The following is a 15,317-nucleotide window of genomic DNA, read 5'->3' as shown; positions in this document are numbered from 1 at the left end:
GACAACCGCTAGGCAGGAAGAGAACGGCTGCTGGTCAGGGGGGGATTGATGTCTTGGCTCGCAGCGACCACTTGTGCATTGATGTCACCGCCCCAAAACATCCAACAAGGACAGGCAACTGCAAAATGAACCCCACAACACGGCTCTGCGCCGAGATGGCGTGCATTGGCCATCACTTTAGACTCGCTAGGCTTCAAAAAAAAAAAAAACAACAACATAAGTGCAGAAGCAAACAAAAAATGCTGCATTTCGCTATGCCAATTTCTGAAGCAAAATCCTGCTGACACATTCAGCAGTCATGGAGGGAATCCTGCCAAATGAGAGGGGATCTTCTTCGCTTAATAAAATTAACACTAGTAACCCTAAAATTTAGGCGGGACCCCCAAACGCAGAATTCAAATTAGCCTGCTCAAACCATCCGCATTGCTATGCAACTTTCCCTTCTTATATCTAACGGAGAAGTTGTACTCTTGGAGAGTGAGGCTCCATCGGAGCAAGCGGCCGTTTTTGTGTGACATTTGATTGAGCCACGTCAGAGGACAGTGGTCGGTCTCGAAGATGAACTTCGCTCCGTACAAGTAACACGACAACTTCTGGGCGGCCCAAACCAAACAAGCGCATTCCTTCTCTGAAGCGCTGTAGGCTTCCTCTCTTACATTTAGTTTACGGCTGGCGTAGAGGATAGGATGCTCCTCGTTATCGTCGCCGACCTGACTAAGTACCACGCCCATACCTCTGTCGCTTGCGTCGCATTGAACTATGAATTCCTTCGTGTAGTCTGGCGCGCGAAGCACAGGGCGAGAAACCAATAGCGTTTTCAAACTTTGGAAAGCGTTCTCCTTGTCCTTATCCCAGTGTACGTTACTCGGTGCTCCCTTTCGGAGGGCGTCTGTTAATGGACTTGCCAATTGCGAGTAATTCGGAATGTACCGTTGATAGTACCCCACAAGTCCCAAAAATGAACGAACGTCCGTTTTCGTGCGCGGCTGAGAAAATTCTCCAATCGTAGCTATTTTCAGCTCAGCCGGCCGTCTCATGTCCTGACCGACAACATGGCCCAGATAAGTAACCTGTGAACAACCGAACCTACACTTTTCCGCTTTCATCGTTAAGCCGGCTTCAAACGTACGAAGCCTCGCATTCTTGTCGTAATAGACTTTGGCGTTCTTTTGAGCTAGTGCCATGTTCTTTCCGACTAGTTCTTGGGTTGCGCTTAGCCGTTCCAGTAAATTTAGCACGTATTCAACCACTGTCGGAATCTCCCCTCTTTCTTCCCACATCTCTCTTAACATTCTCAGTGGAGAACGGAGTGTCCTCCCATACACTAGTTCTGCTGGTGAGAACCCTGTCGCCTCATGTGGAACCGTTCGCAAAGCAAACAAAGTTGCCGGCAGACAGTTCTCCCAGTCCTTGTGCTCGTAACAGAGCGCACGCAAAACTCGCTTAAGCACCGAATGCCACCTCTCTACACTGTTTGACTGAGGGTGATAGACAGAACTGTGTATTAACTTTACCCCACACTTTTCCAAGAATGTGGAAGTCAGTGCGCTCGTGAATACTGACCCTTGATCTGCCTGAATTTCGGCTGGAAATCCAACTCGTGCACACACTGTCAAAAGCGCGTCTACTACTTCGGTGGAGCTGAGCTCTTTCAAAGGGATTGCCTCTGGAAACTTGGTAGCCGGACACAGCATGGTAAACAAGTACCTGTAGCCTGATTTTGTTTTTGGAAGAGGCCCTACCGTGTCTATTACAAGCCGTCTGAAAGGCTCTGTTATTAAGGGCACTACCTTCAGTGGAGCTTTCCAAGTCTCTCCTGGTTTACCAGAACGCTGGCAGGCGTCGCATGATCTTACAAAGTTTTCTACATCTTTGAAACAGCCAGGCCAGTAGTATTCCATAAGCAATCTTTCCTTTGATTTGTTTATGCCTAGGTGGCCGGACCACCCATTTCCATGACAAAGACTCAAAAGGTCCTGCCTATACTTAGTAGGTATGACCAACTGATCTAAAATCCTACCCTTTCGATCTCTGTAATGCCGATACAACAATCCTCCCCTCTCATGTATCGTTACGTTGCGCCTAGCAATGCCTTCTTTAGCTGTGTCACGTAATTTAGCTAAGCTCTCATCATTCTTTTGCTCAGCTGCCAGTGACTCTCTATCCACGCGTAAGAGTTGATCAAAGTTCTTTGAGGCCGGTGATAATAACGACCCTGTCTCGCTTGTGAGCGCGTCTGCTTGCTCTTCCTGCAGGCTAGAACTCTGACACTCTAGTGCTACGCTCTCATTGAGCTGGTCAGCTGGCAGGCTCTCCTCAACTGTTCTTTTGTCCCTCGGGCCTAGCTCGGATTCGGGTATTGAAGTTATGCCCTTTTCTGCTTCCGCTGGAGGAGCTTGAGCATTTTCAGCCGAAAGCGCCGCGATCTTACGAGCTTGGCCTCGGGTCAATGCCTGTACTATGCCCTCTCCCAGTTTGAGCCCTCTGTCACGCAGTAACGGATTCGAACGATTCGAAAAGATGTAGGGATACTGCAGTGACAAAAATTTGGAAACTGCAGCCTCAGTCTCTAGCTCCCCGAATGGTCCACTGATTTTGACTTTGGCCATGGGCAGACACACGCTGTGTTCTTCTACAACCTGTTTTATCCACGCTACTTCTCCGGTGAAGTCATCTACCATCACGTAAGACGGATGGACAATGTCCAGCGTGGCGGCACTGTCTCTTAGCACTCGGCATGGTTTTCCATTAACTTGCAGGTCGTGGAGATATGGACTTAAAAGTTCCATATTCTCATCCTTTTCCTCCACGTAGGAAAAAACTACGCTAGACTTCTCGCAGTTTACAGCTATATGTCCCAGTTTGTGGCATTTGTAACAGCGAATTGGTCTAACAGATTCGAATTTTCTTTTCTGTTCTTTTTGTGCGGTTTCTCCGTTAAGTTTCTCCTCGCTCTTTTCTGCGGGCTTTTCCGCCATGTCTACAGGCTCGGATCGTCTAGTTTGCGCACCCTTTTTGAACGGAAATGGTTTCCGCGGTCCATTTCGACCGTCCCAGTTTCCCTCCTCGGCGTTCAATTTTCTACGGGTTGCGTACTCTTCGGCTAATTCAGCCGCCCTTTCCACAGTGTTTACATTACCTCTGTCTTGCACCCACAGTTTCACAGCTTGGGGGATGGTTTTGTAGAACTGCTCTAGACACATGCATTCAATGATCATGTCTCTGCTGTCGTACGCTTCCGCGCTTTTAAGCCACTCGACTAGGTTGGCCTTTAAGCTATATGCAAACTCCGGATAGCCCTCGCTATCTTTCTTGCCTGTGCTCCTAAACCTTTGCCGAAAAGCTTCGGCTGAAAGGCGGTATTTCTTCAGGAGACTAGCCTTAACTTTCGCATAATCATATGCATCCTGCACACTCAATCTGGCGATTACTTCCGCCGCCTCACACGGCAACATAGACAGCAACCGCTGTGGCCATGTACTCGGACCGAAGTTCATCTTTTCGCAAGTCCTTTCAAAATTGCTTAGGAACAAGCCTATGTCGGTCCCGACCTCAAATGGCTTTAATAGCCTGTCCATGCGGTACGATTCTGCCTCACTTGATCGACCCAGAGCTCCTTCACTTCCTTGAGACAACTCCAAACGTCTGTTTTCAAGTTCAAGTTGCATTTTTCTTATCTCGCGATCTTTATCGCGTTCCTCTCTCTCTCTATCCCGTTCCTCTCTCTCTCGTTTTTCTCTGTCTCGTTCTTCTCTTTCTTTTTCCCGTTTCTCTCTCTTTTTGAGAAGTTCCAATCCCATTTCAATATCTTGCTCACTGGCCTGATTGGAAATTAGCTCCAATAATTCCGATTTGAGCATTTCCTTGCGTACATCTAGGCCCAGTTCCTCACCAACAATCAACAACTCGTCTCTCAGCAGTGTCCTTAACTCCATGACTGCTGCTTTACTGCCTTGATTCTGCTCTCTAAATCTAGCTAGGAAAACACAACCTAGCTAACACACAACAATCTAGCTTCCCTACTGTTCTAAACAGAACAACCACAAAATGAAGCCTAGAGAGTCAAAGCAAAAACCAAGCACTCACCGCAGATACAGCACCATGTCGCAAAGTCCATCTCACCGCTGTCAGCCAGTTGTCAGGATTGGGGGCTCAATCCCATCGTCCGTGGTCCTTTGCCAAGATTGGAGTACGGCATGAATTCGGAGGTAGCTGGCCCATGCCGTCGTCCAACTTATTTACGCTGAGATCGTTGATGAAGTGAAGAACTATTTCTCATCGAGAACGAGGAAAAGGGGTTTATTTACAGAAATTAACTCAGTCTAACATGACTGCTTGAGAAAAAGAGTATCAGTCCAACATGACTGCATGAGAGAAGTGACTCAGTCTAACATGACTGCTCAAGAGAAGTGTCCTCAGCATTCGCACAACCACAGTTTTTATACACTCGATCCGCCGGTCCTACGACGCGGCGACTGTTCGTTTACTCATCACCAACGCGCCGCTGCTCTGCAGAACAGTTTACGTACACAAAGGCAACCGCGCTCTGATGCCCGACGACGGCGTTGGCGGGTGCCGTTCCGGGAACTATCGTTGCCGCTCGAGGGTCGCTCGTTGTTCCGTGCCACTCCGAACCGTGAGAAGCACAAAAATACGTCGTTCCCGCGGCAGCTTGTCCATGCGTGTCAAATCAGCTCCGCGTTGGAGAACTCCGGAATCATTGTTCACGCACCGAACTAGTTCCGTCACAATGTCGAAGGGGCTGGAGGAAGGCGGCGGATTCCAACGCAAAGGCCGCTTCTTTGAACGCCTCCCAGCTGCAGCGACAAAGAGGGAGAGGTGCGCGTCTTGCACCCCTTGTCGTAATCGGGTGGCAAGGTGGCAATCTTGCTTAGCGGCTCGCCATTCTTAACACCGCGCGCAGTGGCTTTCACTGTACATATTCGGTAAAGAGATGGCGTCTGTAAACGAATCTGTGCTTTCAGTTTGCCCAAGATTATTATTTATACAGTAATAAAGTTCCCTCGTTTTGATGGTACTTACAGAAATGTACAGAAGGGCTACCGCGTAGTGTTTTTATTAAGCGCCGTAAGCCAAACCTATGAGGAGTGTGCCGCGTGATCCCTCATACTACGCAAGGGAGGCGCTGCCGACAGATGGCGACTGCGTAAGCCCTCGCCCCCAATAGGATCAGAGGTCATTGCGTTTTCTTCCTGTTGTGACTCAGCGCTCGCCTCTTCTTGTTACTCAGCAAAGTCGGTAATTGGTGTCCTTGCTCTTTAACCTTGGTTCTGACGCCTGTGTCTTTGACCGTTCGTTGGATTTTAGAAGACCTGACTTTTCTCTCCTAATTATGTCTTCTCGCTTGGATTCTGGGTGCTACTTTGATTGCGATTGGTATTCCTTGAGAACTTCACGCCTTGTGCAGTGACTATAACGCGTGATGTCTTTCACGCCAACTTTGGGTTATGTGCTGCCCTTCAACAACAACAGCAACAAAATCTTAAAAATTTATTCCGTGATGGGCGGGAACGAAACCGCGTCATATACATTCAGACAGTAACGTATGACGATATATTAAAACTCACGGCACGCTAGATGGCGCACCTTGTCCAGCGGGAAGCGCGAGAGAGGAGGAGCCGGGCTGCAGAGCGCGCCTCATGCATGACGCGTTTCGGCCGTGGCGAAATACGTGCGGTGTGTCGCTCGATTGCTTCTGTGCTAATCTCGTTAACGACAGCAGTAATTCTGAGATGGCTTCTGCGGGAATTCTTTGTTCCCCCTTCAAACGGCGGCTTGAAAGGACGCCATTGTGAGACCGTAAAAATGAAATCGAAGCAGCCGTGACGCAGACTCTAAATGATGTTCCGGTTTCGCCATCAGGAGGGTGCGTACCAGTCTTGGTAGAAACGTTGTCAACGGAGTACGCGACCCCGAGCGAGCATATTTCGAAGATTTTTAAGTGTTTTCATCGGTAAGTTAATATACTTTTGCTTCCTGGCGACAGTCTCACTACTTTCCGAACACACCATGTATATAGCATCCTCTGACACGGTTCGGTGTCGGGATGGACAAGCGTAGCTAGCAGCCAGCCCCTGTCGAGATCTCGAATATTGAGGGCCACTCGGCCATACCATAGCCTCTTATATGGCCCAACTTGCTGTTCAGTCTTCGAGGTTCCCTACTTTGCAGGTGTCCGCAATCCCAGCGCAGGAGGTTACACGAAACTGCCACATCCGCGACCGAGGGCGCTTGTTACAGCAGGTGCTCGCTGCGGCGCACGTTGCCGGAGCAGCTGCGCCCGCGCAACCTGGGTTGGGCCGCCGGAAGCCGCGGACGAACGCCCAATTGCGCACTGCGGCCCATTCCACTTCATAACCGAGGCGGAGCTGAGCGGCACCATTTAGGCGCACCCACTCCTTCTTTTCCTTTATTTTCTTTCTTCTTCTCTTTCCTTCTTTTCTGTCTTTTTTTTTGTGTGTGTAGCTCAAAGAGACATTTGCGGCCTCGCAACAGTTCATTCTCGCCGGTCCCTGTCTCCCTACTTGGTAAAAAGGCTTTATGATTGTCGTAACCGCGTGGTTCCTCCAATGATTTACAGCCGACTCCATGGTGAGAATGGGACAGCAGGAGACAAATTGCGTTAATGGTGGTGACGTCAGTTATTACTTGTTAGGTGTAGCCGCTCGGTCTCAGAGTCAAGGGCAACAGTCTATAAAGTAGACCTCGCACTTGTTCAGCGCGCCCTCAGTATACAGTGTAGTCGTGTAGGCGGTCCTGTGGCGACAGGAAGGCGCCATATTGCGTAGCGGCGGCGATTGAATGCATTCGCGATACATTGAAACTGGTCAGGGCTATAACTGTGCAGTTTTGCATGCGTACGGATCTCTGTCTTTGACCGTTTAACGAAAGGAAATGAGCGCACGCCGCGGCCTTATAGTGATCAATACATTCGGCGCTGGCTCCGAGCAGTTCTCGCGTTCTGCTATGTTAAGCACTCTCGCGGTTACTGCGCTGTGCGAGAAGTGTTCGTTAGCGCCTTTCATAAGTGGTAGCGTGACGTGTAGAAAATTGCGCCTATTTATTTATTTAAACTCGTGAGGCACTAGTCCTTATACGTGTTCCTTTCTTCGTGCAGCGATTTAACGCGCCGTCCTTTTTATGTGTATGTCCAGTATGTCGCATGCCGTGCGAGTGCGGCTTGGGTCGTGAAAGGAAACGTGCGCGCTTAGCAGTTCACAGTAACGTAAATTATAGAAGGAAACTTTTATGGCGCAGCAGAATGGCATGTAGTACGTTATTTGTATCGACGAGCGCCTTTGTGTCCATCGGGACAAGTATATATGAGCGGGCGCCAACAGCTGTATACGGCAGCACAAAGCTCGTTTGCCGAGACGTGAAGCATTGAAGGCTGCACCGAAGTGTGGCGCGCAATCAAAAAGAAGAATGGAAAAGCCCGAGGTGCGTTTTCGGCCAGGGTGAATTAAGGGACTCCTCCGTGCGGCGTGCGTGCGCGCTCCGAGTGAGAACGTCGACACTCTCGCGGCGGGCAGTCTTCTCCCCCGAGGGCGTTGCTGCATGCGCGCGAGATGACGAGGTACACGGCCGTAACGCGCGTTAGCTAGACGAGCGCGGCACACAACAGTGATGCCAAATAATGTGTGAGGTTACTCGTGTGCATCGAGTTACTGCGGAGGGCGCGGCGTTGTTGTTACGCGCACCGCTGTTATCCTCCACGGCGCCTCCGTTATGAGCTTCGCGTGGCTGGGCGCAGCAGACGACAAGGTGAACGAACGAACGAACAAACAAGCAAGCAGGCATGCATACATGCATGCAGTTCGACCTTCTTGTTTGGCAGATCGCTGTCTATCGCCTTTATTTAATAATGATAATAATAATAATAATAATAATAATAATAATAATAATAATAATAATAAATGTTCCGACGCCTTGTGCACTGCATTTTGTGGTCGCAACCTCGTTGTCTTCTGGAGCAGCTTTTCATCGTTTGCAGGCTCCGCGCGGCTTGCCGAATGGGGAAACGGTGCGACGGCGCTGAAGGTGTATGATCATTTCCTTGCTTGCGTGCGGAATCCATTAAATGTACGCTCACTGCGGCTGGAAGACGAACCCTCGACCTCCCGACAGAAAACCGCCACGCTGCACGGCAACTGAAACGCCACGCCGTTAACGCATATCGAAGGCCCCGGCGGAGCAGTTGTTAATGAGCGCGCAGCTGTATTGACGGCCTTCCTCACGCTGCTGAACTTTTTATTTTTTTTAAGCTCGATGCGGCCGTAGTGCAAGCTTACCTAGGGATCAGCCCCGTCTAGACAGCTCGCTTTGTTGGCGTCATAGCCGTTGTGGCAGCAATGCGCCGCCCGAGTATGCATGCGGAGGTGGATCGAGTGCTCGGAAGAGGAGCTCTGTTGCGGGGACCGCCTCCTGGCACGATATAGCGCAAAAGAGCGCGTGCCTCTGCTTACTTATTGACGACCTCTTCCCTCGAGCGGCCGCGTGAAAGATTCATCGCCCGCAGCTCTGGCTTTTGCGTGATCCGGAGGTAGCGGAACTTTCGCGTTCTTTGTTTTACGTCACTTATCGTTATTCATTTTTTTTTTCATTCATGCATGCAGTATTTCTCTATTCACCGGCGCGCTGTTTTCCCGCTCTCAGCGATTTTCATAGCGTGCGTGGTCCGTTACCTCCGAAAGGACGGTGAATATGTTCTGAGGTGAGAAGTATGGCGCGAAGTGTATACGCGTGGCCGAGTTTAATGGTTGGGGCATTTGGAATTTTATTGCGCCAGTTTGGGCGCTTCACTTGGAAGTGCGCGTGCGGGAGACGCTGGAGTGTGTTGGCCGGAAAAGTTTGTTCTGTTGGAAAGTGCGCGCTACGCTGGCGCACCACGTTGCTGCACTCGGAAGCCCGCGCCGCCCAGTTTGTTGATATTGCGGAGGCCTGAGTAGGACTCGAGTGTTTGCGTTGGTATAGGGGAAAAAAAAAGATATTTTCTCTGCCGTGTCGTGCCGTAGAAACTTTTCACTTGACACTTTCGTCCGATGCTATTAAAAAACATAAAACAAAATATGAAAATTAGAAAAACAAGTTGAGGACGGGGACGCCGGTGCACGGTTAAGGATTTGGAAAGAGAAAACAACCTCATCACTACACTGTGGCCATCAAGTTCGGGATTGCGGACAGCTTGGCTGATGCCACGTTCGGTTGGTGCTCCGCTCTGCGTGGCGGCGTTTTCCGGTGTCGTAAAACACCGTCACCAATATCGGGAAGCGTCAGTCATGCTTATCACTTGTTCCTAACGTATACAGCATCCGCTTAACGGCTTGTCGAATTTTTCTCACTGTCTATCGAGCTCCTTCACGCTCAGTTGTGTGCAGTCAAAGGAAAAGCTCGCTCGACTGACTCCCGGTAGGCGTTGCGATGCATAGGCATAGTTCAGCTAAGTAGCGGCCGCAACGCTGTTATACTAACGTACCGTGCCCTTTAACAACAGCAGCCATCCTAGTTTGCGTCCATTGCAGGTCGAAGGTCTCACCCTGCATGCAATCTCCGATTACCCCTGTCTTGCGCCAGCCGGCTTCATTCTGTATATACTGTGGGGGTTGGAGGACGGACGTCGGGATGAAAAAACCAAAACTTGGGAGGATTTATTCTACATTATGTACAGGGAGGTGAGCGACAAGTAACAGTCGTACAGTCATTACGGGCCAGCAGCAACTCGGACGCTGCGGCCCGCCGCAAGAAGTTCGAGAGAGGTGAATCAGGGAATCAGGGCATATCCCAGAATGCTCAGGTCTCTCTGGAAGGCTTCTTATAAACCCTTCGAGCACTGTAAGTCACGTCATGTTTGACCAATGGGAGAGTCCGCTCCGATGACGCCACTTTCAGCCAATGGTAGGCGCCCGTGTCGCGGTGTCACACCTGGCGGCTCTCTGCGGTCTTGCCTCGCAGACTGGCAATGCACTTCTTCTAACGAGGAGAAGGGGAGGGCTGCTCATGCTCCATTGTCCGAGCCCACCTGCTCCCGGTGACTCGGCTCCGCAGCGGTGGCAAATGCCTTCTTCAAAGGCGAAGGGGGACGATTGAGCTCCATTGTCCCAGGGCCCCTTCTAATCCCGGCGGCACACGACCTGGGGGCCGCAAACTTGTTTGCACGTGTCTCCTCTGGAATGCGCTTTCCTGCTTCTGCATTCCTCAATTAGCTGGGCTGCAATCCGATGTGGTCTGGGGAACTCGAAGTAATCGCAGGAAACAGCTCCATATCTAACAATACGCCTGCGAATTTCCTAATCTCACCGCCTAGTCCTCCGCCGTACTCGACTACGCTTCTTTTCCTTCGACAACCGCTCTGTTAACCTAACCGATTACTGGTTATTTGCTTTACGCATTACATGTTCCGCCCAACTACTCTTCATCCTCTTAATCTCAAGCAGGATGTCAGCTACCCCTATTTGCTCTCTGATGCACACCGCCATCTCGCCATCGCTTAGCGTTACGCCTACCTCCTTCGTGGTGCCCTGCCCTTCTAATAACGGTCCGCACGACGAGGGCTCTTTTTCGATCCGAGTGCTCATGTTCCGAGTTATACCATGTGTAATCTATAGACGATATGACCATGCGCATGCCCCGGCGTGATTTCGTTGCATTCTCCCACTTGCGGCAAGTTGCGTTCTCATGCAATTTCGTTTTCCTTTTCATTATTGTTTGCACACTTCAATTGAATATAAAAGTTAATTTCCCCTATGCTTTCGTTGTCTTCGTTGTCTGTTCGCTTCATATGGTTGTAATTAACAAAAAATATCGAGCGAGCGCCTCAACTCCCCTAGCTTGTTCTTCTCGATCAGTGCTTCATTGTGTGTAACAGAAAACAGCCGAAGCACAATAATCGACACACACACACGCGCACCGCCCTTTTGCCAATGTACATCTCAGGGCGCTGGAATGCGGCATCATGTCGCGCCTCTCTCAGTAAAAAGAGCCACGAAAATATCGAGATGTGGCGAAGCGTTTTATCTGCATCGTTGGGTGAAGGAGCACAGAGAAGTATCGATGCGTAACAGCTGGCACTGGACAACGAGTCGCAACAGATCGAATTCCTCGTTACAAAAAAGAAGGCCTATCATTTCCTTTCACAAAGCCGTCGGAATGCTCTGGGCGGAGGAGGCGACGTCTGTTCCACACGCGCTGCCGTGCACATTACGCGTTGCTTTATTTTTCGGGAAGTATAAAAACAACTGCAGCCCTTGACATTAGGAGAGATGGGACAGACAGAGAGAGAGAGGGAGAGAGAGCGTTGGGTACGGAAGGGTGAACACAAAACAAGAACGCAGAAGAAATATAAAATTGTCGGGCGTTCGCCGTCTTTAATTAAGGCCTCGCCACTGCTGCAAGCGCGCTCCGAAGGCGTCAACAGCCGCCGTTGCCGCTTCTGGGAGGGAGACGGATACTCCAAGAGGCCTCGCTCGCTGCTGCAGTTCTTTTTTTTTTTTTGCCGCTATTGCTGCTGCTTATGCCGGGCCGCCTGTGCAGTCCGTCACTTCTCCGAGCCGCGGCCACGTTTTTGCTTGCTTGCCTTTTTTCCTGTTTTTATTTTCTGTTATTTTTTTGCTTGCCTCTCGCCGTCTTCTCGCTCGCCGACTTCCGTTCTGCTAGGCGGCCGCATCACGGCCGCGACGTCCTGAAGATGCGCTGCTGCTCTTGCCTTCTCTCAGCCTGCTGTTAGCAAAGCGCGGGAGGCCTTGCTCCTCTACTGTTTTCTTTCTTCTTTTTTTCTTTCGTCGGCAATGTTATTTCGTCTCTGACGGCAGCACCGGAAGCGCGTCATCGAATGCCTCGGAAAAGCATGGCGAACGAAAGGAAAGGCGGAGCTTTCCTCTTTTCTACCGCTCGAATCCAAAGAGGTATAATACGCGCGCGCGGCCCGTTGCCCTTGGGACCGTGCCGCCGGAAGCCTGCGCCCGCCCGCCCGCCCGCCCGCTTTGCCGTTGCCGTCTTCTCCGCGGCTTCTTTAATCGCAGAGAGTGCGCGTAGGCTCTCTCTGTTTGTTCATTAATGACGCTCCGGGGAGAAAAGAGGCGACTTCGGGGCGGCTGTGCGACAAAATCCCATAATGGAAGTGTCCACAGAGCCGCAGCAGTACAACTCGCACAAGTGAAGCGTCTTCCCTTTTATGTGGCTCGCGGACGTCATGCGGGAGTCGGTTCGCGTACGTGTTCGTGTGTGCTGTGCGCGCCTGCTCGTGTGCGTTCGGGCTCGCGAGTGCAAACGTTTGTCTGTGCGACGCCTTTTGTTCACCGGGTCCATCGTTCGACGCGCTCTGCTAAAGTGGGGCCGAATTCACAAAGCGTTTTTTTTTTTTTCGTAAGTGCCCTTTGACATTGGCCGGCCGCGCCTTCTCTAAAATGATATATCCAGCATCAGGACTGGCGAAAGTTTTCTCTTATGCGAACAATTCTAGCGCAAGAGCTTTTCGCTAATACGGGCCCCATATATCCAACGGCATATTGTTTTATTCAGTTACATTTGTTCTCTTTCTAAACGATCCTCGAACCCTCGTTATTTCCGCCTTCGCTGGAGGCGATGCGGCGGGTTAAACGGTGGCTACGGGAAGGGTGTGGAACGCAATCCTCGTACACACTTTATAGCGCGTTTTCTCGGCGGGAAGAAACGCTACTGCTCCGCTTGCGAGCAGGGGTTTCACAAACGCCTACTCAACCACAAGTGGAATGGCGGACAATCCCAATTGCGGCAGATGTGGTGTCGAAGAAACGACCAAACATCTTTTGTGTGACTGCCCTACATACGAAGACGAGAGGAGTGCCCTTCGCACAGCTTCGGAGCACTTGGACGACTGTCCTTTCACAGAGAACATCTTGGGCTCGTGGCCTCGTGTGTCTGCTATGTGCAAGGCCACAAATGCGCTGATGCGTTTCTTGAAATGCACCGGCCTGTATGAGCGCCTGTGACTGACTCAGTGATGAACGCGTGTGTGCGACCACTGCATTAAAGCTTCTTTCTGCGCGAGTTGGTGCATACTTGACTTAAAAATTGTAACAGCGGAAACACATGCATCCACAAAGTAACAAGGACTCTTTTATCCCGTCCTTGTTACTTTGTGGATGCATGTGTTTTCGCTGTTACAATTTTTAAGTCAAACGACCAGTGCATACTGTGAACTTCTTTCTTCTCTCTCCTCTTTCAATTCCATTTCCCCCTTCCCCAGTGCAGGGTAGTCTACTGGGCTCAGCTCGGTTAACCTCCCTGCTTTTCCGTTATGATCTCCCTCCCTCCCTCCCTCCCTCCCTCCCTCCCTCTCTCTCTCTCTCTCTCTCTCGGCACCCCTCTGATTTCGCTGGAAGAGTGAAAACAACGCGGCGGAGAAAAAAAAAAAAGCTGCGACGTCTGCATGTGCGCGCAACTTAATTGCTTAGTTGTGTGATTCAATAGTTTCGAACTTTTCAACGTATGGCGCACTCTTCGTGCCCGCGCTCCTGCGGCTTTCTTCACCGCAATGTGTCCAGCCTGGCGCCCGAGCTTTTATAGCGAGGACACTTTCGAGCAAAGCGCCGCACTCTCGGTCGCCTCTTGCCATCCGCAACGTCAACTGATCGATGCCGTATCGATTGCAGCGACGCAGTGCGGGCACGAGTCCGCAGCCAAAGATAGCAATCAGAGGGACGGCTGGAGGATCCCTGAAGGATCGGCTTATGGATTAATCTCTCCTGCGAACGGCACTCTTTAAGATCTTCCGTCTGTGCTGGCAAAAGCCTGATCAGTCCCGTGCACGCGATGTATTTATACAAAGGTGTGCTAGCGACGGCCCGTCCCATCCGGACATCGCCTTTTTTTTTTCTCTCTCTTTCTTCATGGTGCGCACGGCCGCTTCATGTTACTGCTTTTCTATTTCTTTTTATTTTAGCACGTGCCAACTCAACTTGGATTGGCGTATCATATATTGTTTTCTCTTTCTGTACTTTATTTTGATCGCACGACTGCTGTGTGGCTATAGGTCCAACTTTCTGCGAAACTTCGTAGCAGATTCTACGCCCCCGCTGCCACACGCTTCTGTCAGTGCAGTGGTCCTTCGTATCAAGAGGTTATTTACGGAAAGCTGCTTCTCAGTGGCGCAGCATTTGCTGTGACATTGCCTCTGTGCAAATAAACTGTTTCTTTTCTCTCTGTCTCTCTCTCTCTCTCTCTCTCTCTCTCACACACACACACACACACACACACACACACACACACACACACACACACACACACACACACACACACACACACACACACACACACACACACACACAAATGCTAGCCCCTTGTGCATCTTCCTCGTATTTCTAATCTTGTGCTGGCTGGCTGCTACGTTGGCGTGTGTCGTTGCTTTCAGAAAAGGACATTTATTGTAGAAAGTTTGCACTTCTGGCCTTAACTGACACTTCCTGTTGGCAACATCAAGCCCCCATTCTTTTATTCAGCCACATGAATTCCGCCTTTACTGTACAAAATGTTCTTTACCATTGTAACTGCTTCTTCCTTCCTAAATTCTATTCTCTTTTGCTTACTTTAGCATTTAGCAGTCTTCCGACCTTACAATTTTGTTAATTTATCGTTACTATTATGTGATACAGAGTAGCCGTCACCACCACAGGGTGGCTGTAAATTGACAGTTCGTTACTGTAATAATAATAAAAGAGAACGATACCAGAGAACGAACATAAAGCTTTGTGAATTCAATCCCAGGAGCTGAATTCAGAAATATTCCACGTAAAAATTAGTTGCCTGTTGGACTCTGTTCTTGCTCCCGCCAATCACGATAGAGATCGGCGTGACATCGCGAGACGATCGCCGGCGCGATGGCCAATCACGGTCGACGTTTAAGTAAGAAAAGATTTGGTAGTGGCTGGCCCTGAACTTTGCCGCTGATCACACTCATTCGTATCGCCTTGTTTGTTCAGAACGGTATACTCATCTTGTCACGAGGTGATCAGAAATTATGTTGGGGCGTGGAGAATTTCGGTCTTCGGTTCACACACTTTAATTTTGCAAACAAAATTAATTTTATTTCCGTGAAATGCGCTTATGTAACTGGGATGTGCGTGTGGGAATAGCATGGCTGGTTAGCATTGTAGCATCTTCTACCGCAATCTGTTGAACGTATCTACATGCATCCTGACTCCTGCATTCTGACACGACTTTTTTTTAATCGTGGATGTGTTTTCTGAAGACTAAAGCAGTGAAGGCGCCGGCATGGTGAACTGCAAACGAAAATGATACTATGGTAACTGTGAAAGAAAGAA

General features: G+C 50.1%; 1 protein-coding gene across 3 annotated transcripts in view; it reads left to right on the top strand.

Moving 5' to 3' along the window:
• Window positions 1-15,317, top strand: part of LOC135906960 (adenylate cyclase type 1-like) — a 236,863-nt gene that overhangs the window by 49,600 nt on the left and 171,946 nt on the right. The gene's annotated exons all lie outside the window — the stretch shown is intronic.

Source organism: Dermacentor albipictus, chromosome 1, assembly GCF_038994185.2.
Source record: "Dermacentor albipictus isolate Rhodes 1998 colony chromosome 1, USDA_Dalb.pri_finalv2, whole genome shotgun sequence".
NCBI lineage: Eukaryota > Metazoa > Arthropoda > Arachnida > Ixodida > Ixodidae > Dermacentor > Dermacentor albipictus.
Note: the sequence above shows the minus strand (reverse complement) of the source record. Positions and strands in the feature narration are given on the sequence as shown.